General features: G+C 39.1%; 1 protein-coding gene across 1 annotated transcript in view; it reads right to left on the bottom strand.

Moving 5' to 3' along the window:
- LOC126177145 (phosphatidylinositide phosphatase SAC2) overlaps nucleotides 1-25,971 on the bottom strand; it is a 371,512-nt gene that overhangs the window by 122,261 nt on the left and 223,280 nt on the right. The window lies entirely within an intron of this gene.

The raw sequence follows: 25,971 nt of genomic DNA, 5'->3' as shown, positions 1-25,971 counted from the left end.
GAAGAGCGTAGCGTTCCAAAGGATTGGAAAAGTCCACAGGTCATCCCTGTTTTCAAGAAGGGACGTCGAACAGATGTGCAGAACTATAGACCTATATCTCTAACGTCTATCAGTTGTAGAATTTTGGAACGTCTATCAGTTGTAGAATTTTGGAACACGTATTATGTTCGAGTATAATGAATTTTCTGGAGACTAGAAATCTACTCTGTAGGAATCAGCATGGGTTTCGAAAAAGACAATCGTGTGAAACCCACCTCACGCTATTCGTCCACGAGACTCAGAGGGCCATAGACACAGGTTCCCAGGTAGATGCCGTGTTTCTTGACTTCCGCGAGGCGTTCGATACAGTTCCCCACAGTCGTTTAATGAACAAAGTAAGAGCATAAGGACTATGAGACCAATTGTGTGATTGGATTGAAGAGTTCCTAGATAACAGAATGCAGCATGTCATTCTCAATGGAGAGAAGTCTTCCGAAGTAAGAGTGATTTCAGGTGTGCCGCAGGGGAGTGTCGTAGGACCGTTGCTATTCACAATATACATAAATGACCTTGTGGATGTCATCAGAAGTTCACTGAGGCTTTTTGCGGATGATGCTGTGGTATATCAAGAGGTTGTAACAATGGAAAATTGTACTGAAATGCAGGAGGATCTGCAGCGAATTGACGCATGGTGCAGGGAATGGCAATTGAATCTCAATGTAGACAAGTGTAATGTGCTGCAAATACATGGAAAGGAAGATCCCTTATCATGTAGTTACAATATAGCAGGTCCGCAACTGGAAGCAGTTAATTCCATAAATTATCTTGGAGTACGCATTAGGAGTGATTTAAAATGGAATGATCATATAAAGTTGATCATCGGTAAAGCAGATGCCAGACTGAGATTCATTGGAAGAATCCTAAGGAAATGCAATCCGAAAACAAAGGAAGTAGGTTACAGTACACTTGTTCGCCCACTGCTTGAATACTGCTCAGCAGTGTGGGATCCGTACCAGATAGGATTGATGAAAGAGATAGAGAAAATCCAACAGAGAGCAGCGCGCTTTGTTACAGGATCATTTAGTAATTATGAAAGCGTTATGGAGGTGATAGATAAACTCCAGTGGAAGACTCTGCAGGAGAGACGCTCAGTAGCTCGGTACGGGCTTTTGTTGAAGTTCCGAGAACATACCTTCACCGAGGAGTCAAGCAGTATATTGCTCCCTCCTACGTATATCTCGCGAAGAGACCACGAGGATAAAATCAGAGAGATTAGAGCCCACACAGAGGCATACCGACAATCCTTCTTTCCACGAACAATATGAGACTGGAATAGAAGGGAGAACTGATAGAGGTATTCAAGGTACCCTTCGCCACACACCATCAGGTGGCTTGCGGAGTATGGATGTAGATGTAGATATGAATGTTTCTTACTCTCAGAGCCTGCAATTAGTATGACCATTTTGCATACTGATCATGTGTTAACATAGGCCTTAAAATCTCCAATCAGTAGTATCAATGTGTGCGTAATGAACCACAGTATTTACTCTTTAGAGCTGACAGTTTTGGGAAAGTGTATATCATAATCTTTTTCAGTAGTTGTGGAATCAGGAGGCATCTTAATTACTGAATCTTTAGAATGAGAGAGAACATAGAACATTAATATTATTGTTTCTGCATTAGTTTGCTTATGGCTCCAAACATTCAAAGTAAAGCTATTCATTTCAAATAAAGTGTGTTAACACTATGTGGAATATAGAGATGAGTTACTACTAATGTATATGGGCAGATACTACATAAATCTCTGCACACTGTCCTGCACTGCTGGAGGATAAATTGATTCTTAGTCATCCTGTATAGCAGTTATTGTGTTCTCCTGGGAAACAATCCTTGCTTTTCTATTTACAGACAGACTGTACCTCCCCAGCATATACTGTCCAGTTCTTTTGTAGAGCACACAAAATAATTCCAATCAGCTCATATTTGTAAGTTGGAGTTATTTTCTGTTTATTGAGTACTTATTTGCAGTTGCTAAGAGAGCCATTATGAAAAACAGCTCAGCAGTTGGAGCTGTCAGCTGTCTACTATGCTGAAGAACCTGTGAGCAAGTGTAACATTCTGCTAATGTGTACAGGGTGGTTATAACTACACTTTCACTACTTGAGATGGCTTCCATGAAAAATGAGTAATTGTAGGACAGTGAAACACTGTGGAAATATTTGTGAAGACCTGCAGAAGAAGTTACTGTTTCCATGGCTGAGAATGTTGCAAGCAATGTGCAATCTTCAAACTGCGCATGAGGTGTGTCATGACAGCTGAACATTTTATGGTCCACTGTTCAAAAAATGCTGTGAACAACTGTGAAGTGGTATCCATATGAACTTCGCAATAGTCAGCAACTTTTATCATGTGATACAGACATTCAAATAGACTTCGCTCTTAGATGTTTTGCAAGGGTTGAAACTGATGACGTGCGGCCTTGGAACATTTTATGAAGCCCTTACACTCACTGGGGCAGTGAACACACACAACTGTCACACTTGGGGATCATCTGCACCAACAAACATTCATGAAGTTCCCCTGCAGTAGTTAATGCATCACGCTGTGGTGTGGCTTCATGGTACAGTTCCTGATTGGTCCAATTTTCTTTGAGGAACTCAGATCCTGAGGACCATGAGGACCAAGGACATGCAGCGTGAACAGCACACTTTACTGTGATCTGCTAGCCCTACTGTATGGGAGACAAGATGCTATGATGCACAATATAGCTCCCTCTCACAATGCGCATTAGGTAACTCACTCACTCTGTAACCAATTTGGAGAAAACTGCATCAATGGCTGGTTGCCCCAAACTGCGTGGCCCACAAGATCACCAGATCACCAGATTTGAACCCGTATGATTTCTGGCTGTGCAGTTATTTGAAGGACAGCATTTGCTAATGGAACACTAGCAAATGTTGGAGGTTGAATATGATGATGGATGGAAGGTAGCCAACATCGCACCTGAGATGTTTCAAACAACAACAGAGCAATCTCTACTGTGCTCCAGGCTGTCATGGATGCAGTCATCACATTGAGTAATGTTTGTAACCTGAAATGTGAACATGGTATACAGTTAACAAATGTGCTTCTTTCAATGATTTATTCATTATTTTTCTTCTGCATGTCTTCACAAATATTTCCACAGAGTTTCACTGTCCTACAATTCCTCACTTTTCATGGAGGCCCTCTCAAGCAGTGAAAGTTTAGTTATAACCACCCTGTACACATTAGCACAATGTTACACTGGGTCACAGGTTCTTCAGTATGGCAGACAGCTGACAGTTCCAACTGCTGAGCTGTTTTTCTTAACGACTCACTTAACAACTGCAAATAAGTACTCAATAAACAGAAAATAACTCCAACATACAAATATGAGCTGAGTGAAGTTATTTTGTGTGCTCTACAAGAAAACTGGACAGTATATGCTGGGGAGGTACAGTCTGTCTGTAAACAGAAGTAAAGCTGTGAGTACCGGACGTGAGTCGTGCTTCGGTAGCTCAGTTGGTAGAGCACTTGCCCGCGAAAGGCAAAGGTCCCGAGTTCGAGTCTCGGTCGGGCACACAGTTTTAATCTGCCAGGAAGTTTCAAGCAAGGATCGTTTTCTAGGCGAACACAACAACTGCTATACAGGATGACTACGAATCAATTTATCCTCCAGCAGTGTAGAACAGTGTGCTGAGATTTATGTAGTATCTGCCCATATACATTAGTAGTAACTCGTCTCTATATTCCACATAGTGTTTTTGTTGTTGTTGTGGTCTTCAGTCCTGAGACTGGTGATGCAGCTCTCCATGCTACTCTATCCTGTGCAAGCTTCTTCATCTCCCAGTACCTACTGCAACCTATATCCTTCTGAATCTGCTTAGTGTATTCATCTCTTGGTCCCCCTCTACGATTTTTACCCTCCACGCTGCTCTCCAATACTAAATTGATGATCCCTCGATGTCTCAGGACATGCCCTACCAACCAATCCCTTCTTCTAGTCAAGTTGTGCCACAAGCTCCTCTTCTCCCCAATTCTATTCAATACCTCCTCATTAATTATGTGATCTACCCATATAATCTTCAGCAGTCTTCTGTAGCACCACATTTCGAAATCTTCTATTCTCTTCTTGTCTAAACTATTTATCATCCACGTTTCACATGCATACATGGCTACACTCCATGCAAATACTTATTCCCTCAGCATCACCTGACTTAATTCGACTACATTCCATTATCCTCATTGTGCTATTGTTGATGTTCAGCTTATACCCTCCTTTCAAGACACTGTCCATTCCGTTCAACTGCTCTTCCAAATCCTTTGCTGTCTCTGACAGAATTACAATGTCATTGGCGAACCTCAAAGTTTTTATTTCTTCACCATGGGTTTTAATACCTACTCCAATGGGGGACTGATGACCTTAGTTGTTTAGCCCCCCTTAAACATCCCAACAACCACCACCACCACCTACTCCGAACTTTTTGTTTCCTTTATTGCTTGCTCAATAAACAGATTGAATAACATCGGGGATAGGCTACAACCCTGTCTCACTCCCTTCCCAACCACTGCTTCCCTTTCATACCTCTCGACTCTTATAACTTCCATCTGGTTTCTGTAAAAATTGTAAATAGCCTTTCGCTCCCTGTATTTTACCCCTGCCACCTTCAGAATTTGAAAGAGAGTATTCCAATCAACATTGTCAAAACTTTATCTAAGCCTACAAATGCTAGAAATGTAGGTTTGCCTTTCCTTAATCTTTCTTCTACGATAAGTCGTAGGGTCAGTATTGCCTCATGTGTTCCAACATTTCTACGGAATGCAAACTGATCTTCCCCGAGGTCGGCTTCTACTAGTTTTTCCATTCGTCTGTAAAGAATGCGCGTTAGTATTTTGCAGCTGTGACTTATTAAACTGATAGTTCGGTAATTTTCACACCTGTCAACACCTGCTTTCTTTGGGATTGGAATTATTATATTCTTCTTGAAGTCTGAGGGTATATCGCCTGTCTCAGACATCTTGCTCACCAGATGGTAGAGTTTTGTCAGGACTGGCTCTCCCAAGGCTGTCAGTAGTTCTAATGGAATTTTGTCTACTCCTGGGGCCTTGTTTCAACTTAGGTCTTTCAGTGGTCTGTCAAACTCTTCACGCAGCATCATATCTCCCATTTCATCTTCACCTACATTCTCTTCGATTTCCATAATATTGTCTTCAAGTACATGACCCTTGTGTAGACTCTCTATATACTCCTTCCACCTTTCTGCTTTCCCTTCTTTGCTTAGAACTGGGTTTCCATCAAAGCTCTTGGTATTCATGCAAGTGGTTCTCTTTTCTCCAAAGGTCTCTCTAATTTTCCTGTAGGCAGTATATATCTTACCCCCAGTGAGATAAGCCTCTACATCCTTACATTTGTCCTCTAGCCATCCACATAGTGTTAACACATTTTATTTAATATGAATAGCTTTACTTCTCTCTCATTCTGAAGATTCAGTACTAATTAAGATGCCTCCTGATTCCAGAACTACTGAAAAAGATTATGATATACACTTTCCCAAAACTGTCAGCTCTAAAGAGTTAATACTGTGGTTCATTACGCACACATTGATACTACTGAATGGAGATTTTAAGACCTCTATTAACACATGATCAGTACGTGAAATGGTTATACTGCTTGCAGGCTCTGAGAGTAAGAAATATTCATATCCAAGGTGAGACTGTTGTGGCCAGAGCTTTCTCTTAAGTTTGGCATTCCCTCCTCCCTCGACAAACTCTTCAGGCTCTGGCAGTATTGATATATTTGAGTTCAAATGTTTGAAGTAATGATAAAGAGTTGTCATCTGCAGGAAACCAGCTAATATATTTAAGAGACACAATATGTACTCAACATTTTACGTGCTCGCACTTTGTTACAGAGTGGCTAAATAAACAATAACATGGATCTTAGCAACTGAACTGCTTCAAATATTTTTTGTTTGTGGACAATAAATAGAGGAACTCTAGGATCTGCGATATGTTAGTGGGGATGGAAGAAGAATTAAATAATGTCAGATAGGACATAGAAATCTGAAGTGTGGTACAAAAATGAAGACCAAATAGTATTAAAATCAGGACAACAGAGTAGAGAGGAAATTCAGACATAGGTGTTGTGGTAAAGATAAATTTAAAAATATTATTACAGATATCACAGGAATCTCAGGCAAAACAGTGAGACTTGTTTTGAAAATAAAAGGTGTTCCTTGAGTTTATAATGAGCTGACACATTTACATGCTCTACTGATTAAGATGTAGAAGACCTCTGCAAAGAGTTAAAGAATCTGATAAATGACACCAAATCCCAGAATAAGATGATAACAAGAGATTTTAATGTATCAGCATGAAAAAAGGGTAAAGAACAATTCTTCATTTGGGACTCTGGATATATTAGCAAAGACAGTGGTTATATGTTAGCAGAGTTTGCCAAGAAAGCCAAACACATGCTTCCAGAAGAAACAAATAGACAATAAGCAAATAGAAGTATTATGAAATAGGCAGTATCTTATTAAACAATATAGAAATTGGGCAGGATGTTATAATCCTTGACCAATCACAGAATCCTAATGTACTGAGTACAATGCAAAAAGAAATACACTGATCAGCCAGGAAGTCAGAAATGTAGGCAATGTGAATTTATCGAAGAACAGAGAAGTGCATCAGATTAAATTAAGCAACAAATCGGAATATTAAACAAAGAAGATTACGAAGAAATACATGAAAGGAGTAATCATCTCAAAGCAACAAAAGTGACAGGTACAAAGAGAGAAAGAGAAAATGAAATCTCATCTCATACAAAAGAAGTCAGCTATTAAAGAGAAATCGAGCAGCTCAAGCAAATATTAATAAGGAATATCTGTCATGTCATTTGTCACACTCAAGTCCAAATCCAAAGCAAAATCATCAATGAAATACAACACTTAGGATGAAACCATGTTCATTACAAACAACAACATACACTCAGAACAGAATATTCCAGAATGCTGCTATTTATATAAACACTGAATATTCCAAAAGATACAAATGTAAGACTTTTGTGAACCTTTCAGAAATGATAAATACTAAATAACAAATAAATGATGGTATCTGGGTTTGAAATGGTGACCTGTAACATATCAGTCAGCAATATTAACAACTACACCATACTTCACACACCACAGCTTGTGACACTGCTCCCTTTCTGGGAATAACAGCAAACCGCTGTTTCAGATGTTCTCAATGAAGCTGACTACAGCACGCTGGTCCTAGATCTTGTCAATGGTCCTATGTATGGCAGCACTGGTGGATCCTCTCATTTTGATCTCATTGCCACATTCTCTTCATTATGATGAACACTGGAGGTAGCCCCTCACTTAGAAGCTTCGAAATCGTCAAGAGGGTCTTCAGTTCCCTGGAAGTTCCCATCGTCAATCTGTTCCTCAGGACTTTAGTAGTGCTTCATATGTAGTGCATGGACAAAGTCTCTGTGCTTTTGTCTTCTTGGTGAAAGGTCATAATCATTAACTCCATATGTAACATTCAACAAGTGAGGAAGTATACGATTGCCCCAAAATAGCGCCTTAGTAACTTTTCCGATTGTCCCACTTTCCACAAAGGCATAGAAATTAATACCAAGTTTCCCAAGCTGTATCTCACTGGGCTGAGCCTGGCATTAGAGTGCTCTTGGGCTTTCTCCAGGGTGTCCAGGGGCTGTATGTGAGCCAGCTGCCTTGCTCACTGTACTGGTGATGATGTGTTTCATGTAGTCAGCCTGAGTACCTGCCAGTTGAAACAAGAACAGTGTGAAGAAAGTAGGGTTTTGCTTCACTTTTGTTGTATGCAAATATCTTGAGGTTCAGTATTGTATCCCAGTCTTTCTGCCAACATCAACTTACATCAAGAATATATCTGCCAACATCTTATTAAAACATTATGTTAGACCATTCTCCTGTGGGTGGTAGGCTGCTGTTATCCTGTGGGTGATGCCACCACATGCAATTATTTTTGATACTATCCTCGACTGGAAAACTTTTCCCACAATCAGAGATCATCACATGGTAAGCTCCATGCTTCAAAATGATGCCTTCTACAAGGAATTTTGCAATTTCTGGAACTTTCATCATTGGCGCAGCTTTGGTGACATCATATCAATTCTATTTTGTCAACTTCGAGAAAATCAAAAAGTCAATTCCAATTCAGTCGAGTGGTGGTGCTGCTGCAGGCACGGTTGGTACCAGATGCTCCAGAGCCAATTGTAGCTTGTACTTCCACCGGTGGCATTCTTTATAGTTGCTCATATGGTATTTAATGGCTTGGTAGAGAGCTGGCCAGTGATACCTGCATTTTATCTTGTCTATATAGTCTCCACAAATCCCAATTGACCAGATGTTGGAGCATCATGGAAATATTTCATGATAGCTGGCTAAAAATGAGCTGGGATGAAAACCAACCATTTCTGCACCATCGGATAGTATTTCCTCTTATACTAGGTTCTGTTTTTTAATTTTAGTTCTCCTTTGGTCTGTCCCTGCACATTCACCAAGGGTTCTATAGTTTTCATCTGTGCTGGATCTTCCCTCTTTTCAACAGCAACACCATTTAGTGTAGTAATGACTGAGACTTCATCCATACTACTGTGTTCTACCAAAGAAGTCCTTGTAAGGCATTCTGTATCCTCATGTTTTCATCAATTTTTTGTACCACTGTGACAATTTACTCCTGAGGCCTATGTGCCCATCTCACCAGTCGACTCCACAAATCCTTCTTGCTAGTCAGCCAGAATAAAACATGGTGGACTTTCACAATGGCCAGAACTTGTTGATGGTCCAAACTGCAAGGCACACATTCTCAGTTCTAGAGCAGTTCATCACAGACTTGGATATACTGTGGAGGCACAAGTTATCATCTTTCTACCACGAACTGCACTTTTCCTATAATTGCCATAATCAGCGTGAAGTTCTGTCTCGACATTCTTGTTGCACAATACTAGGACTGGAAAAGATGTTAGTGGCTCCTTAAGCCCAAGGAATGATCTTTTTTGCAACTCATTCCAAGAAAATTTGGTCTCCTTGCAGTAGTTCTTGCAAGGGCCACGCCTTGGTACAGGAGTCCTTTATGAATTGTCAGTAGTACAAGAACATCCTGAGAAAACTTACCACACACAAATGTACCAAGGTGTCAGAAAATTGGTAACTACTCTTATTTTCTCTCGATCAAGACAGACTCCATGACCATTCACCAGATCCTCCACAGTGTTTATTTATAGGGCAGTGAAGAGCCACAAGTTTGGATTCATGCAAATACCCGTGGTCTGAACACATTTAAAAATGGTTGTCAAGCAGACTGGAATTCTTCAAATGTCTTCAAAAAGCAACAAATGTCATCCAGATAGCAGAGACACATCATCCATTTAAGGTATTGAAGCAGCTGGCTGGGACATCAGTGTGACCAAATGGCATAAATTTAAGCTCATGGAAGCCATCGGTAATTATGAAAGCAATTTTTCTGAGGTCAGCTTCATCAGCCTCAGTCTGCCAGTAGCCTGTCTCCGTGTCCATAGCTGAGAAATACTTCACTCCTTTCAGGCAGTCTACAGCGACATCATTACGTGACAATGGACAGATATATTTCTTCATGATTTTGCTCAGTTGAAACACAGTATGCCATCCTTGTTCTCCACAAGGACCAAAATCTTTGAAGGTTCAGTTATGTCACCTTGCAACATCATCTCCACTTCCTCCCAGATTATCTGTCGTTCAACTGGTGACACTATATGACCAAATTGGTGGATGATCCCCAGTGTTAATATGAAGTTTTGCCATGGGCCACTTGGTCTGTCTTTCCTCCTCTCCAAATTTGAAAGCATCTGAAATTTGATGCTGGATGACATTCAGTAGTATTTTCAGTCTTGTTTATGTGCCCATAAACCACACAATGTCTCAACTATACAATGAGTTGTTTACCTGTATTAATTTCATTAATTATTTACAGTGCATTTGTAAAATATGTCAGTTCCATAAAACTAGAATGATAATGTAATTATCCTCTTTCAGAAGAAAAGAGACACAACAAACTATAAACCTATCTGCTTGTTATGTGTAATGTACAATGTCCCACAATTATCATCAATAGATCAAACAATCGGTTTTAATCAGCCGAAGGGACAGACCACTTTAGAAGTTTACAGGACAATGTTGTGAACAAAATAATAGTATTTAGTAATGAGAATGACTGACTGACTGATTTTTTTCTGTGGCTCACAGATTCCACAAACGCATTTTACTCAGTTTGAACAAAATCTGGACTAACAGCCCTCCAATTTAAGTTAGTACATTGAAGAATATACACATGAACGTGCTGTAGCATCCATTAGACTTCAACAGGATAGTGAGAAATTGAAAAGTGAAAACTGAGTCAGGCAAGGAAATCCTGTATCACCAAAGTTAATCTCCGCAGTATTCGAGGAAGTTCTCAGACCTTTAAATTGTGAAATGGAGGAGGGCTTCATGTTATGGGATATACTGGAGACACTTGATTCTGGTGATGAACTTTTAGTGCAGATAAATTTCAAAACAAACTGAAGAATTTAATTGTACACTTGATAGTAGACCTAAAAATTCACTGTAATAAGAAAAAAATTAAGTGTAATGAACTCATAAAAAGTAAATAGCAGAAAATAAGCAATGAAGTCATAGAACCAACTGATGAAATTTGTAATTAGGATAGTTCATGTCAATGTCCAATGTATAACAACAGAAATAAGCAGAAGAATTAAAAAGTGCTTGGCTAGCTTTAGGCACACAAAATAGGGTTTTATAAATTAAGCTTCTAAGGTGTCTGAAAATAAAAGCTGACAATCAGTGTTTATTGCCAGTTATGACTTTTGATTCAGCATTTATGTGAGTATATTGGGAACTATGGGATAGACAAGAAAACATGTAAATACAGGGTGTTACAAAAAGGTACGGCCAAACTTTCAGGAAACATTCCTCACACACAAAGAAAGAAAATATGTTATGTGGACATGTGTCCAGAAAAGCTTACTTTCCATGTTAGAGCTCATTTTATTACTTCTCTTCAAATCACATTAATCATGGAATGGAAACACACAGCAACAGAAGGTACCAGCGTAACTGCAAACACTTTGTTACAGGAAATGTTCAAAATTTCCTCCGTTAGCAAGGATACATGCATCCACCCTCTATCGCATGGAATCCCTGATGCACTGATGCAGCCCTGGAGAATGGCGTATTGTATCATAGCCATCCAAAATACGAGCACGAAGAGTCTCTACATTTGGTACCGGGGTTGTGTAGACAAGAGCTTTCAAATGCCCCCAAGAATGAAAGTCAAGAGGGTTGAGGTCAGGAGAGCGTGCAGGCCATGGAATTGGTCCGCATCTACTAATCCATCGGTCACTGAATCGGTTGTTGAGAAGCGTATGAACACTTCTACTGAAATGTGCAGGAGCTCCGTCGTGCATGAACCACATGTTGTGTCGTACTTGTAAAGGCACATGTTCTAGCAGCACAGGTAGAGTATCCTGTATGAAATCATTATAATGTGCTCCATTGAGCATAGGTGGACAAAACTAAAATGAGCTCTAACATGGAAATTAAGCGTTTCCGAACACATGTACACATAACATCTTTTCTTTATTTGTGTGTGAGGAATGTTTCCTGAAAGTTTGGCCGTACCTTTTTGTAACACCCTGTAGATCAGAGAACAGACTGATGTGGCAAACATAATTATGCCCATAATGAAAATGAAATGGAGGTGAGTAGGATGTGTAACCAAGTAAATGGAAGGCAAATGAACCAACAAAATTCTTTGCTGGATTCCAAGAGATAAGAAAGACCAAGGTGATGATGTGATGGAAAGTGAATTGGTGATGTTAGAAAATATGGATTAATAGTACTGATGCTTTATGTAACTGAAGCGTCTATTTTAAGTTTTTGTTGTCCTTAAATTTATTAGTTTAGTCCAGCAACTTTATTTATTTATTTATTTACAAGTCAAGTTCTGTAGGACATAAATGAGGAGCAAATCTCCAAGGTCATGGAACATATCAGTACATGAAATTACAACATAAAAGTAGTAACAGATAAAAATAAAATGTTTACGAACCTGAAAAAAGTCAAGCCATAAGTTTAAGTAAACACAATCAACAATACAACAAGAATCACCTTAATTTTTCAAGGAACTCCTTGACAGAATAGAAGGAGTGACTCATAAGGAAACTCTTCAGTTTCAATTTGAAAGCATGTGGATTACTGCTAAAGTTTTTGAATTCCAGTGGTAGCTTATTGAAAATGGATGCAGCAGTATACTGCTCACCTTTCTGCACAAGAGTTAAGGAAGTCCAATACAAATCAGGTTTGATTTCTGCCAAGTATTAACTGAGTGAAAGTTGCTTATTCTTGGGAATAAGGAAATATTGTTAACAAGAAATGACAGTAAGGACTATATGTATTGAGAGGCCAATGTCAAAATACCCAAACTCGTGAACAGGGTCCACAAGAGGTTCGTGAACTTACACCACATATTGCCCAAAATGCCGATTTTTGAGCCAAAATATCCTTTTAGAATGGGAGGAGTTACCCCAAAATATAATACCATCGAATATAAGTGAATGAAAATAAGCAGAGTAGACTAATTTTCAGGTCGAACGATCACTCACTTCCGATATATTTCAAACAGTAAAAATGGCAGCACTAGGTCTCCGAACAAGACCCTCAACGTGGGCTTTCCACAATAGTTTACTATCTACCTGAACACCTAGAAATTTGAACTGTTCTGTTTCACTAATCATACGGCCATTCTGTGAAATTAAAACATCAGGCTTTGTTGACATGTGTGTTAGAAACTGTAAAAACTGAGTCTTACTGTGATTCAGCATTGAAGTTTTCTACAAACCGTGAACTTAGGTCATGAACTGCACTATTTGAAACTGATCCAATGTTGCACACAACATCCTTTACTATCAAGCTAGTGTCATCAGCAAACAGAAATATTTTAGAGTTACCCATAATACTAGAGGGCCTATCACTTATGTAAATAAGGAACAGGAGTGGCCCCAACACTGATCCCTGGGGCACCCCCCACTTGACCGTACTCCACTCAGACCCCTAATCACAGACATTGTCAACATTGTGAATAAAGACCTTTTGCTGTCTGTTGCTAAAGTAAGAGGTGAACCAACTGTGAGGTACTCCCCACATTCCCTAATGGTCCAACTTCTGGAACAATATTTTGTGATCAACACAATCAAATGCCTTAGTTAAATCAAAAAATATTCCTAGCATTCAAAACCTTTTGTTTAACCCATCCAGTACCTCACAGGGAAAAGAGAATATAACATTTTCAGTTGTTAAATGACTTCTAAAGCCTAACTGTACATCTGATAGCAAATCGTTGTGATATAAAATGATCAATTATCCTTACATACACACCTTTTCAATAACTTTAGCAAACACTGATGGCATAGAAATAGGTCTAAAATTTTCTACATTATCCCTTTCTCTCTTTATAAAAAGTGTTACTTTAATCGTTCAGGAAACTGACCATTCCTAAAGTAAAAATTACAAATATGGCTAAATATATCGTTAACATGTGCAGCACAGTACTTTAATATTCTGCTAAGCACTCCATCATATTCATGAGAGTCCTTAGTCTTCAGTGATTTAATTATTGACTCAATCTCCCCTTGTCTGTATCACAGAGGAGTATTTCAGACATCAACCTCAGAAAGGCATTTGCCAAGAAAGTTATATGATTCCCTGTAGACACTAAATTTTTATTTAATTCAACAGCAATGCTCAGAAAATGATTGTTAAATACTGTACATATATCTGATTTATCAGTAACAGAAATATTTTTACTATGAACTGACTTTATATTGTCGAGCTTGTGCTGCTAACCAGACACTTCCTTCACAACTGACCATATGGTTTTAATTTTATCCTATGGATCAGCTATTCTATTTGCATACCACATACTTTTTGCCTTCCTAATAACATTTAAGCACCTTACAATACTGTTTGCAATGGGCTACTGTAGTTTGATTATGACTACTTCTGTTGTTGTTGTTGTGGTCTTCAGTCCTGAGACTGGTTTGATGCAGCTCTCCATGCTACTCTATCCTGTGCAAGCTTCTTCATCTCACAGTACCTACCGCAACCTACATCCTTCTGAATCTGCTTAGTGTATTGATCTCTTGGTCTCCCTCTACGATTTTTACCCTCCACACTGCCCTCCAATGCTAAATTTGTGATCCCTTGATGCCTCAAAACATGTCCTACCAACCGATCCCTTCTTCTAGTCAAGTTGTGCCACAAACTTCTCTTCTCCCCAATCTACTTCTAACATTTTGATATAATTCCCGCTTTGTTCTACATGACATCCTTAACCCAGTAGTCAACCACCTAGGCTGCCTATTACTGCTAGTACCCTATTTAAAATGTTCTAATGGGAAGCAACTCTCAAAAAATGGCTCTGAGCACTATGGGACTTAACATCTGAGGTCATCAGTCCCCTAGAACTTAGAACTACTTAAACCTAACTAACATAAGGACATCACACACATCCATGCCCGTGGCAGGATTCGAACCTGCGACCGCAGCGGTCACACGGTTCCAGTCTGAAGCGCCTAGAACCGCTCGGCCACACCGGCTCTCAAAGAGCATGAGAAATGTGTGAAGGAAAGCATTGTATTTATCATCTATGCTGTCGGCACTATAACCACCCTGCCACTCTTGTTCCTTGACAAGGTTTAAAAAACTCTACTGCTGTTGGATTAACTTTCCTACATAGTTTGTAATTATATGTGACATTTGTTTGAGTACAAAAGCCTGTCAGTGTTAAAATTTGTGCATCATGGTCTGAAAGGCCATTCACCCTTTTACTAACAGAATGCCCATCTAATAATGAAGAATGAACAAAAATATTGTCTATGGCTGTGCTACTGTTCCCCTGCACCCTAGTTGGAAAAAACACTGTCTGCATCACATCATTTGAATTTAGGAAATCTACCAAGATCCTTTTTCTTGAACCATCATATACAAAATTTATATTGAAGTCACCACATAACTAATTTCTGGTACTTCCTACAAAACTAATCAAGAACCCTCTCTAGCTTGAGCAGAAATGCTCTGAAGACACCACCCCCTACCACTACCTGATCCTCCTCCGTAAAATTCCTACATAGCTCCCCTATGCTCTGTCACCTGAGCCAACCCTGCACTAGGCTTCACAATGCTTGTGGCATGGTACTCACTCCCAAAACAGCCTACAACTGCTGGCCAACACCTCTACCATGCAAACTACCTAGCAGCAGAACCTCCTTCTTTCTGTTAGACTTTGCAACTGACCTAGACCACCTAACTGCTGAGGACTGCTGCATGTTCCCTACATCTACAGCTACAAGAGGCTCCTCTCTACTCAACTCTGACAGTTGGTCAAATTTATTGCATATCTGCACAGTACAACTGTCTGAATACCTCCTCCTCCTAGCTGCCTTCTTGCCAACTGTCAGTTCCCATTCCCCACCACCCTTCACCCTCCTCAACCTATCGAAATTATATATAAACATCAAGTTGAGAGGTAAGCTTACTATATGTTTCATTATAAACGGTGATAGCAGAAAAAGAATCACGAATGACGGGTACACACAGTAAAAGGTTTTTGGTCCAATGACAGACTCACTAACAATATATCTTCCTTAAATTCTGTTTTGTTCATCCTAAAACAACACAACGAAAACCCATAAGCTGAACAGGATTGATGGTCAGCTCTCACAATAATGTAAGAGTAGGTAAGAAATTTTATAGAGAACAGACTTTGAGGACCATTAGTGCCAAAACCTATCAAGTTTTCTAAATAAAGAGGCAGACCACAACAACTTAGATTGTGTTCGAACTGGAGCAAATGCATGTTACACTCTTAAAATGTTAACAACAACACTATGATAATCTGCAATTCGAAGATTGTCATAATTAGCACAGTGAAAATGACATCATACATCAGGGACATAAAGAGAATTATTGAACCACAATTGGCATGATGCAGAAATAGCTACATGGGGAGTTCGAATAATGCTTCAGCAAACAAAAAACTATCAGGCCCTTTTCCTACATCACAATATATATAAATGACCTAGTAGATAGTGTCGGAAGTTCCATGCGGCTTTTCGCGGATGATGCTGTAGTATACATAGTTAGAAAACTGCAGCGAAATGCAGGAAGATCTAAAGCGGTTAGGCACTTGGTGCAGGGAGTGGCAACTGACCCTTAACATAGACAAATGTACTGTATTGCAAATACACAGAAAGAAGGATCCTTTATTGAATGATTATATGATAGCAGAACAAACACTGGTAGCAGCTACTTCCATAAAATATCTGGGAGTATGTGTACGGAATGATTTGAAGTGGAATGTTCATATAAAATTAATTGTTGGTAAGGCGGGTGCCAGGTTGAGATTCACTGGGAGAGTCCTTAGAAAATGTAGTCCATTAACAAAGGAGGTGGCTTACAAAACACTCGTTCGACCTATACTTGAGTATTGCTCATCAGTGTGGGATCCGTACCAGGTCAGGTTGACAGAGGAGATAGAGAAGATCCGAAAAAGAGCAGCGCATTTTATGACAGGGTTATTTGGTAAGCGTGATAGCAGTACAGAGATGTTTAGCAAACTCAAGTGGCAGACTCTGCAAGAGAGGCGCTCTGCATCATGGTGTAGCTTGCTATCTAGGTTTCGAGAGGGTGTGTTCCTGAATGAGGTATCTAATATATTGCTTTCCCCTACTTATACCTCTCGAGGAGATCACGAATGTAAAATTAGAGAGATTCGAGTGTGCACAGAGGCTTTCCAGCAGTCGTTCTTCCTGCGAACCATACGCAACTGGAACAGGAACGGGAGGTAATGACAGTGGCACGTAAAGTGCCCTCCGCCACACACCGTTGGATGGCTTGCGGAGTATAAATGTAGATGTAGATGACAAAATTCCAAATCCAGACAACAAAATCTCAAGAGCTATTCACAGCATGGAGTGTATGCATAACCCAAACAACTATGATAGTCACTGGAATAGAGAAAAGGGAAACTTGAAATACATGCTGGACAGCCTGGCACTGTGGCATCTTCAGACAGTGTCTAGGAGTGCAGATTTGGATTTAAAACATTCAACACAAAATTCAGAAGCTTAGTATTAAGCATATTATCCAGACTTCATTGCAAGAATTGAGAGCTGTGGCATTTTAATCTTAAATGAATAGTGAAATATAAATGAGCTCATTTCAGCCCTCAGCATGAACTGTTGCTTTGTCTTCAGAAAAAAAGAAATCTTGTTGACTGTATAGTGGCTTTTGCTGTGAAAGCTAAAAAAGTGTAATAAATGTAAGTACCTTTATGATATAATAGAAACTACAGCTATAAATTACAAATTGGGAAAAGACAACAGAATCATCACAGACCTATATTGACATCTTGGTGCTAGCATACAAATTTCTATTTTAAATATTAACTATGTTTTTGTTGAAACTGTAAATACTGCAATAAAAATGGTTGATTACACCCTATATTAAGAGGGAAAAACAACACTGACTCCAGTTCAAGGAAAGTAAAGTTACTGAAGGATCACTTTTATTTAGCTCTCTTGATAAATGAGGACACAAAGCAGTATGATGAAAGCAAATCATGCCCTGGCAACATTTTAACAAATTTCACCCATCACAACAATGCATCAGTACCAAGAGCTTGGAATTTGTGATTACAGTTACAAATGGAAGCTGAAAAACATATAAAGAAAAACAAAAGACAAATCTAGAATGAAATTTTCATGCTGTAGCGGAGTGTACACTGATATGAAACTTCCTGACAGATTAAAACTGTGTGCCAGACCAAGACTCAAACTTGGGACCTTTGGTTTTTGTGGGCAAGTGCTCTACCAACTAAGCTACCCAAGCATGACTCATGACCTGTCCTCACAGCTATACTTCTGCCAATAGCTCATCCCCTATCTTCCCAATCTTTACAGAACTTCTCCTACAAAACTTGCAAGGCTAGTGCTCCTGGAAGAGAGGATATTGTGGAGACATGGCTTTGCCACAGCCTGGGTGATACTTTCAGGATGAAATTTTTACTCTGTACTGGTAGAGCACTTGCCCACGAAAGGAACAAGTCTCAAGTTTGTTTGAGTCTTGATCTGGCACAAAGTTTTAATTTGCCACCAAGTTTCATATCAGCATACACTCTGCTGCAGTATCAAAATTTCATTCTGGGAACAGACTGTGACTAAGCAGCATCCTTTCTTTCAGGAGTCCTAGTCTTGCTTGTTTTTGCAGGAGCAAAAGTAAAGCGGTGAGAATAGGTTGAGGGTCATGCTTGGGTAGCTCCGTTGGTTCTAGCACTTGCCACAGAAAAGCAAAGGTCCTGAGTCTGAGTCTTGGTTTGGCGCACAGTTTTAATCTGCTAGAAAGTTTCAAAAGACAAATCTCTTCTGATGACAACATATAAAATATCAAATTTATTTTAAGAGTTTTAGCACAATGTGAAAATAACACTGCCCTTAATAAATCTGAATGTGACTTACTACTGCTTCAACCTCTCACACCCAAAACTGACCCTGCCAGATCTGCATCTGTATCCACATCTATACTCTCCTCCAAACCATTGCGAAGTGCATGGCAGAGGTTATTTGCCACTGTAGCACTAATTAGGGCTTCCCGCCATTCAGTTCACTTATGGAGTGCAGGACGAATGACTGCTTAAACCTCTGTGCATGCCATAATTAAACTTAATCCTGTTCATGCGATTCCTATGGGATCAATACATAAGGGGCTGCGTATTCCATGACTGCTCCCTTAAAGATGGTTTTAGAATCTTTCTAAGTAAGTTTTTAAGGGGTAGTTCGTATTTATCTTCAAGATTTTGTGTGATCAGTTCTTTCACCACCTCCGTTAACACTCTGCTATGCATCAAACAAATCTGTTACCATTTGTGCTGCCTTCTTTGTCTACATTCAATACCCTATGTTAGTTCTGTATCCTAGGATGGGTTGCATTAGTGTCTTTTACACAACCTAGTTTGTAGACTGCCTGCATGTCCATAGTATTCTACTAATGAATCACAGTCTGCCCCCTGCTTTACCTACAACTGAGCTCACATGACTGCTCCATTTCATATTTGTATGAGCTGACCGATTTCAGCTGTGACTCGTTGATATTGCAGCCATAGAATACTATATGTTTTCATTTTGTGAAGTGTGCAAGTTTGCATTTTGAGTATTTAAAGTAAGTTGCCCATCTCTGAACCATTTTGAAATCTTGTTCCGATCTGATTGAATATTTGTGTATCTTTTTCAGATAGTACTTCATTACAGATAACTGAGTCATTTGAGAAAAGTCTGAAGTTACTGTTAACACTGTCTGCAAGATCGCTGATTGTCCTAATACTCTGGGGCACACCACAGTTGTGAATGACTCTCCGTCCAAGGAAACATGTTGTGTTCTCTCCCCTATCAAATCTTCAATCTAGCACTCATCTTGCTGAACAGCCCATATGATCATAATTTCGATAATAAGCTAAGTGTCATACTGAGTCAAATGCAAAGAAATACAGGCAACTATAAATAATTAACGCCATGGAGAACAAGGAATACATTACTGGTACTGGCCGTCGAAGAAATAACTGATCGTGATTATGTTATCCTTTGCTAGACAAGATGTGAAATCTGGGGATTAGATTAACTGGTTATAGCTCCATATAATCAGATAAAAGCAGAAAAAATATTCCATGTTGCTTATAACTAATAGGGGGTCATTCTAATGTGAAAGTACTGATATAAAATATCAAGTACCTCAAGGCACTGTGTTAGAACACTTTCTCCTTGATTTATGTTGTTGTTGTTGTTGTTGTTGTTGTTGTTGTTGTTGTGGTGGTCTTCAGTCCTGAGACTGGTTTGATGCAGTTCTCCATGCTACTCTATCCTGTGCAAGGTGCTTCATCTCCCAGTACCTACTGCAACCTACATCCTTTTGAATCTGTTTAGTGAATTCATCTCTTGGTCTCCCTCTACGATTTTTACCCTCCACGCTGCCCTCCAATGCTAAATTTGTGATCCCTTGACCCCTCAGAACATGTCCTACCAACCGGTCCCTTCTTCTCGTCAAGTTGTGCCACAAACTCCTCTTCTCCCCAATTCTGTTCAATACCTCCTCATTAGTTATGTGATCTACCCATCTAATCTTCAGCATTCTTCTGTAGCACCACATTTCAAAAGCTTCTATTTTCTTCCTGTCCAAACTATTTATCGTCCATGTTTCACTTCCATACATGGCTACACTCCATACAAATACTTTCGGAAACGACTTCCTGACACTTAAATCTATACTCGATGTTAACAAATTTCTCTTCTTCAGAAATGCTTTCCTTGCCATTGCTAGTCTACATTTTATATCCTCTCTACTTCGACCATCATCAGTTATTTTGCTCCCCAAATAGCAAAACTCCTTTACTACTTTAAGTGTGTCATTTCCTAATCTAATTCCCTGAGCATCACCCGACTTAATTCGACTATATTCCATTATCCTTGTTTTGCTTTTGTTGATGTTCATCTTATATCCTCCTTTCAAGACACTGTCCATTCCATTCAACTGTTCTTCCAAGTCCTTTGCTGTCTCTGACAGAATTACAATGTCATCGGCGAACCTCATAGTTTTTATTTCTTCTCCATGGATTTTAATACCTACTCCGAATTTTTCTTTTGTTTCCTTTACTGCTTGCTCAATATACAGATTGAATAACATAGGGGAGAGGCTACAACCCTGTCTTACTCCCTTCCCAACCACTGCTTCCCTTTCATGTCCCTCGACTCTCATAACTGCTATCTGGTTTCTGTACAAATTGTAAATAGCCTTTCGCTCCCTGTATTTTACCCCTGCCACCTTTAGAATTTGAAAGAGAGTATTCCAGTCAACACTGTCAAAAGCTTTCTCTAAGTCTACAAATGCTAGAAACGTACATTTACCTTTCCTTAATCTTTCTTCTAAGGTAAGTCGTAAGGTCAGTATTGCCTCATGTGTTCCAGTATTTCTATGGAATCCAAACTGATCTTCCCCGAGGTCGGCTTCTACTAGTTTTTCCATTCGTCTGTAAAGAATTCGTGTTAGTATTTTGCAGCTGTGGCTTATTAAACTGATTGTTCGGTAATTTTCACATCTGTCAACACCTGCTTTCTTTGGGATTGGAATTATTATATTCTTCCTGAAGTCTGAGGGTACTTCGCCTGTTTCATACATCTTGCTCACCAGATGGTACAGTTTAGTCAGGACTGGCTCTCCCAAGGACGTCAGTAGTTCCAATGGAATGTTGTCTATTCCGGGGGCCTTGTTTTGACTCAGGCGTTTCAGTGCTCTGTCAAGCTCTTCACGCAGTATCGTATCTCCCATTTCATCTTCATCTACATCCTCTTCTATTTCCATAATATTGTCCTCAAGTGCATCGCCCTTGTATAGACCCTCTATATACTCCTTCCACCTTTCTGCTTTCCCTTCTTTGCTTAGAACTGGGTTTCCATCTGAGCTCTTGATGTTCATACAAGTGGTTCTGTTATCTCCAAAGGTCTCTCTAATTTTCCTGTAGGCAGTATCTACCTTACCCCTAGTGAGATAAGCCTCTATATCCTTACATTTGTCCTCTAGCCATCCCTGCTTAGCCATTGTGCACTTCCTGTCGATCTCATTTTTGAGACGTTTGTATTCCTTTTTGCCTGCTTCATTTACTGCATTTTTATATTTTCTCCTTTCATCAATTAAATTCAATATTTCTTCTGTCACCCAAGGATTTCTACTAGCCCTCGTCTTTTTACCTACTTGATCCTCTGCTGCCTTCACTACTTCATCCCTCAAAGCTACCCATTCTTCTTCTAATGTATTTCTTTCCCCCATTCCTGTCAATTGTTCCCTTATGCTTTCCCTGAAACTCTGTACAACCTCTGGTTATTTCAATTTATCCAGGTCCCATTTCCTTAAATTCCCACCTTTTTGCAGTTTCTTCCGTTTTAATCTACAGGTCATAACCAATAGATTGTGGTCAGAGTCCACATCTGTCCCTGGAAATGTCTTACAATTTAAAACCTGGTTCCTAAATCTCTGTCTTACCATTATATAATCTGATACCTTTTAGTATCTCCAGGGTTCTTCCATGTATACAACCTTCTTTTATGATTCTTAAACCAAGTGTTAGCTATGATTAAGTTGTGCTCTGTGCAAAATTCTATGAGGCGACTTCCTCTTTCATTTCTTAGCCCCAATCCATATTCACCTACTACGTTTCCTTCTCTCCCTTTTCCTACACTCGAATTCCAGTCACCCATTACTATTAAATTTTCGTCTCCCTTCACTATCTGAATAATTTATGTTAATGATACAAAATACTATTCTCCGAACTCTAAGAATGCAGTAACATGAATAATATATCCACTGTGTGCAAAGATAACTCTTAGACCAAACTGAAAGTTTTGTACAACAGTGCTACAAATGAAATAATTCAGTATGCCAATGGAAGTTATCTAAATGATAAGTTCTACAAACTCTGAAATAATGGATTTCAGTACCAAAAAATAATTTGAAATGGAAATATGCATAGGAAATGATACTGTTGAAGTCGAGAACTGGATAAAATTGTTGGGAATAACAGCCCAGGACAACATGATGTGAAGGAAGGAATAGAGCAAAAGCTTGGATTGTGGCAAGGATGGGGATGATATCAGCCATGTTCTAAAAAAAAAAAAAAAAAACATCCCACAATTTAGAGAACTGACAGAAAACAAATCTGGATGGTCAGATGAAGATTTGAACCATTGTCCTTCTGAATGCAAGGACAGTGTGCTAATGACTGCACCACCTCAGTAACACCAGGTGGGACGTACATATACACTCCTTGACCTTTAAGGTGTATACAATCTTAAACATCAGCATGATTAGCAAACACTTTTAGAGAATTATTTGTTAAAAACTGCATAGCAACCAGTGATATCATAAAAGTTTACCAATGTAAAATAAATATAAAGCACAACATTTGTCCATCTGAACACATCACTAATTCTGAAGGAAAAAGCTATCAGATATATTTGTGCTGCAGTCCAAAAGCTTAGTTGGTGTTTAAAAAGAAGAAGAAGAAGAAGCTATTTTAGTTGTAAATATTTGTCATGTATTATTGTTTTTCTGACATGTTCTACATCCTGGAGGATCTCCTCACTACCGATCATTTGGAATGAAAGTAAATCTAATCTAATCTATGTGCCTGTCTCTGCCTCAACAGAAGAAGAAGAAGAAGAAGAAGAAGAAGGAGGAGGATAATGAGTGAACACTGAAATTAGTTGTTCATAATAAATTATTAATGTAGCATGTATTGCTGGTTTGAAGATGTCATTTGTGAATTATTGTTTTCATCATTCCAGATGCATGGGGGGGGGGGGGGGGGGGGCACTGTTAAAATTATCATGGCAGATCATGACTGTGAGCCAGACCAGTACTATGAACTGGAATTTCCCCATCACAGGCAGCTGTTTTAATAACTGGATAACTCAGTAGGGAAAAGCAATGCTTGCAGAACACAAGATTCCAGGCTTAAGTTCTGGTCGAGCACATGCTTTTAATCTGCTACAAATTTATTGTTAAAAATAAGTAGGTATAATAATAACAACAACAACAATAATATACATTTCTTTGACATAGAGCATATGAAATTTCGAAACAAGTAGACATACACAAAAAATGCCTGTATACAAGGTACCAATACAGAAGAAAACACAGCAGCTGCAGCAACAAGACGACAGATGATGAAAACAACAAACATTAAGTCTTGAGATTATGTAAATTTTTAAGTTATGTTATTTAATGGGCAGGAAAAGTAAATGCTGGCGGAAAGGGTTAATGTGAATATATATGGCGATGTGTGTCAGAGGAAAACAGTGAAAACCTTGGATCAAGAGAGATGTCAGCAACATTTTCTAGACACATTTTGTTTATTATTCTCTCTCCCCTCTCTTTTGCTCCAAATAAAACAATGACTTGCAAAGTTCCAAAAGTCCAATATTCAAATGTCCATCTAATCACATTTGTCAGTCACCCTTTTGCTGTGCCATTATCTATACTGCTATGCTGGTGTTCATCTTTTGTTTGGCTAAGATCATATTGTGCGTCACTTTGAATATAAACTATTTCCTACATATTTTCTCTCCCTTTTTTTTAAATTCCTTGCAACATGGTCCCTTGCCATTTATTACAAATAATCTATTGCAGTATTTGCATGATCAATACAGATCTCAGTATCACCAGGAGGCAAAAATTAGAACATAAGTGGTCACAGTAGTAGATATGATTATTTGCCATCGACTTTAAGTCTCAATTTTGTTTTTCTTTGATGCTAATCAGCCAGTGATTTCACTTATTCACAAGTGCACAGTAAGATATACACGTCTGAATGCTCGTCACATTACTGTTAATCAAACCAATTTTGCCTTCTCCCACAGAAGAAACCTCACATTTGGTGGGATTTAGAATTGAACTGGCCATTTTGAAACTTACTTTTGAGCACAGCACTGTCAGAACAGAAATCAGAACCTTGGCACATCATCCACACAAAAGATGAAATTCAGTGCCACAGTTATGTAAAAAATTACTTTACTTCTACTTTTATTACTTTCAGATAACTTTAGCTCATATGTAATATAGTGATACAGCATCTCTCTCTCTCTCGGTTGAGAAACACCATTATTTCCTACTACATCACCGAACTATCAGTTTAATAAGTCACAGCTGCAAAATGCTAACACAAATTCTTTACAGACGAATGGAAAAACTGGTAGAAGCCGACCTCGGGGAAGATCAGTTTGGATTCCGTAGAAATATTGGAACACGTGAGGCAATACTGACCTTACGACTTATCTTAGAAGAAAGATTAAAGAAAGGCAAACCTACGTTTCTAGCATTTGCAGACTTGGAGAAAGCTCTTGACAATGTTGACTGGAATATTCTCTTTCAAATTCTGAAGGTGGCAGGTGTAAAATACAGGGAGCGAAAGGCTATTTACAATTTGTACAGAAACCAGATAGTAGTTATGAGAGTCGAGGGACATGAAAGGGAAGCAGTGGTTGGGAAGGGAGTGAGACAGGATTGTAGCCTCTCCCCGATGTTATTCAATCTGTATACTGAGCAAGCAGTAAAGCAAATAAAAGAAAAATTCAGAGTAGGTTTTAAAATCCATGGAGAAGAAATAAAAACTTTGAGGTTCGACGATGACATTGTAATTCTATCAGAGACAGCTAAGGACTTGGAAGAGCAGTTGAACGGAATGGACAGTGTCTTGAAAGGAGGATGTAAGATGAACATCAACAAAAGCAAAACAAGGATAATGGAATATAGTCGAATTAAGTCGGGTGATGCTCAGGGAATTAGATTAGGAAATGACACACTTAAAGTAGTAAAGGAGTTTTGCTATTTGGGGAGCAAAATAACTGATGATGGTCGAAGTAGAGAAGATATAAAATGCAGACTGGCAATGGCAAGGAAAGCATTTCTGAAGAAGAGGAATTTTTTAACATCGAGTATTGATTAACGTGTCAGGAAGTCGTTTCTGAAAGTATTTGTATGGAGTGTAGCCATGTATGGAAGTGAAACATGGACGATAAATAGTTTGGACAAGAAGAGAATACAAGCTTTCGAAATGTGGTGCTATAGAAGAATGCTGAAGATTAGATGGGTAGATCACATAACTAATGATGAAATATTGAATAGAATCGGGGAGAAGAGGAGTTTGTGGCACAACAAAAAGAAGGTACCGGTTAGTAGGACATATTCTGAGGCATCAAGGGATCACAAATTTAGCATTGGAGGGCAGCGTAGCCGGTAAAAATCATGGAGGGAGACCAAGAGATGAATATGCTAAGCAGATTCAGAAGGA

Source organism: Schistocerca cancellata, chromosome 3, assembly GCF_023864275.1.
Source record: "Schistocerca cancellata isolate TAMUIC-IGC-003103 chromosome 3, iqSchCanc2.1, whole genome shotgun sequence".
NCBI classification, from domain to species: domain Eukaryota; kingdom Metazoa; phylum Arthropoda; class Insecta; order Orthoptera; family Acrididae; genus Schistocerca; species Schistocerca cancellata.
The sequence above is the reverse complement of the archived record's forward strand: the minus strand, read 5'-3'. Positions and strand labels throughout refer to the sequence as shown.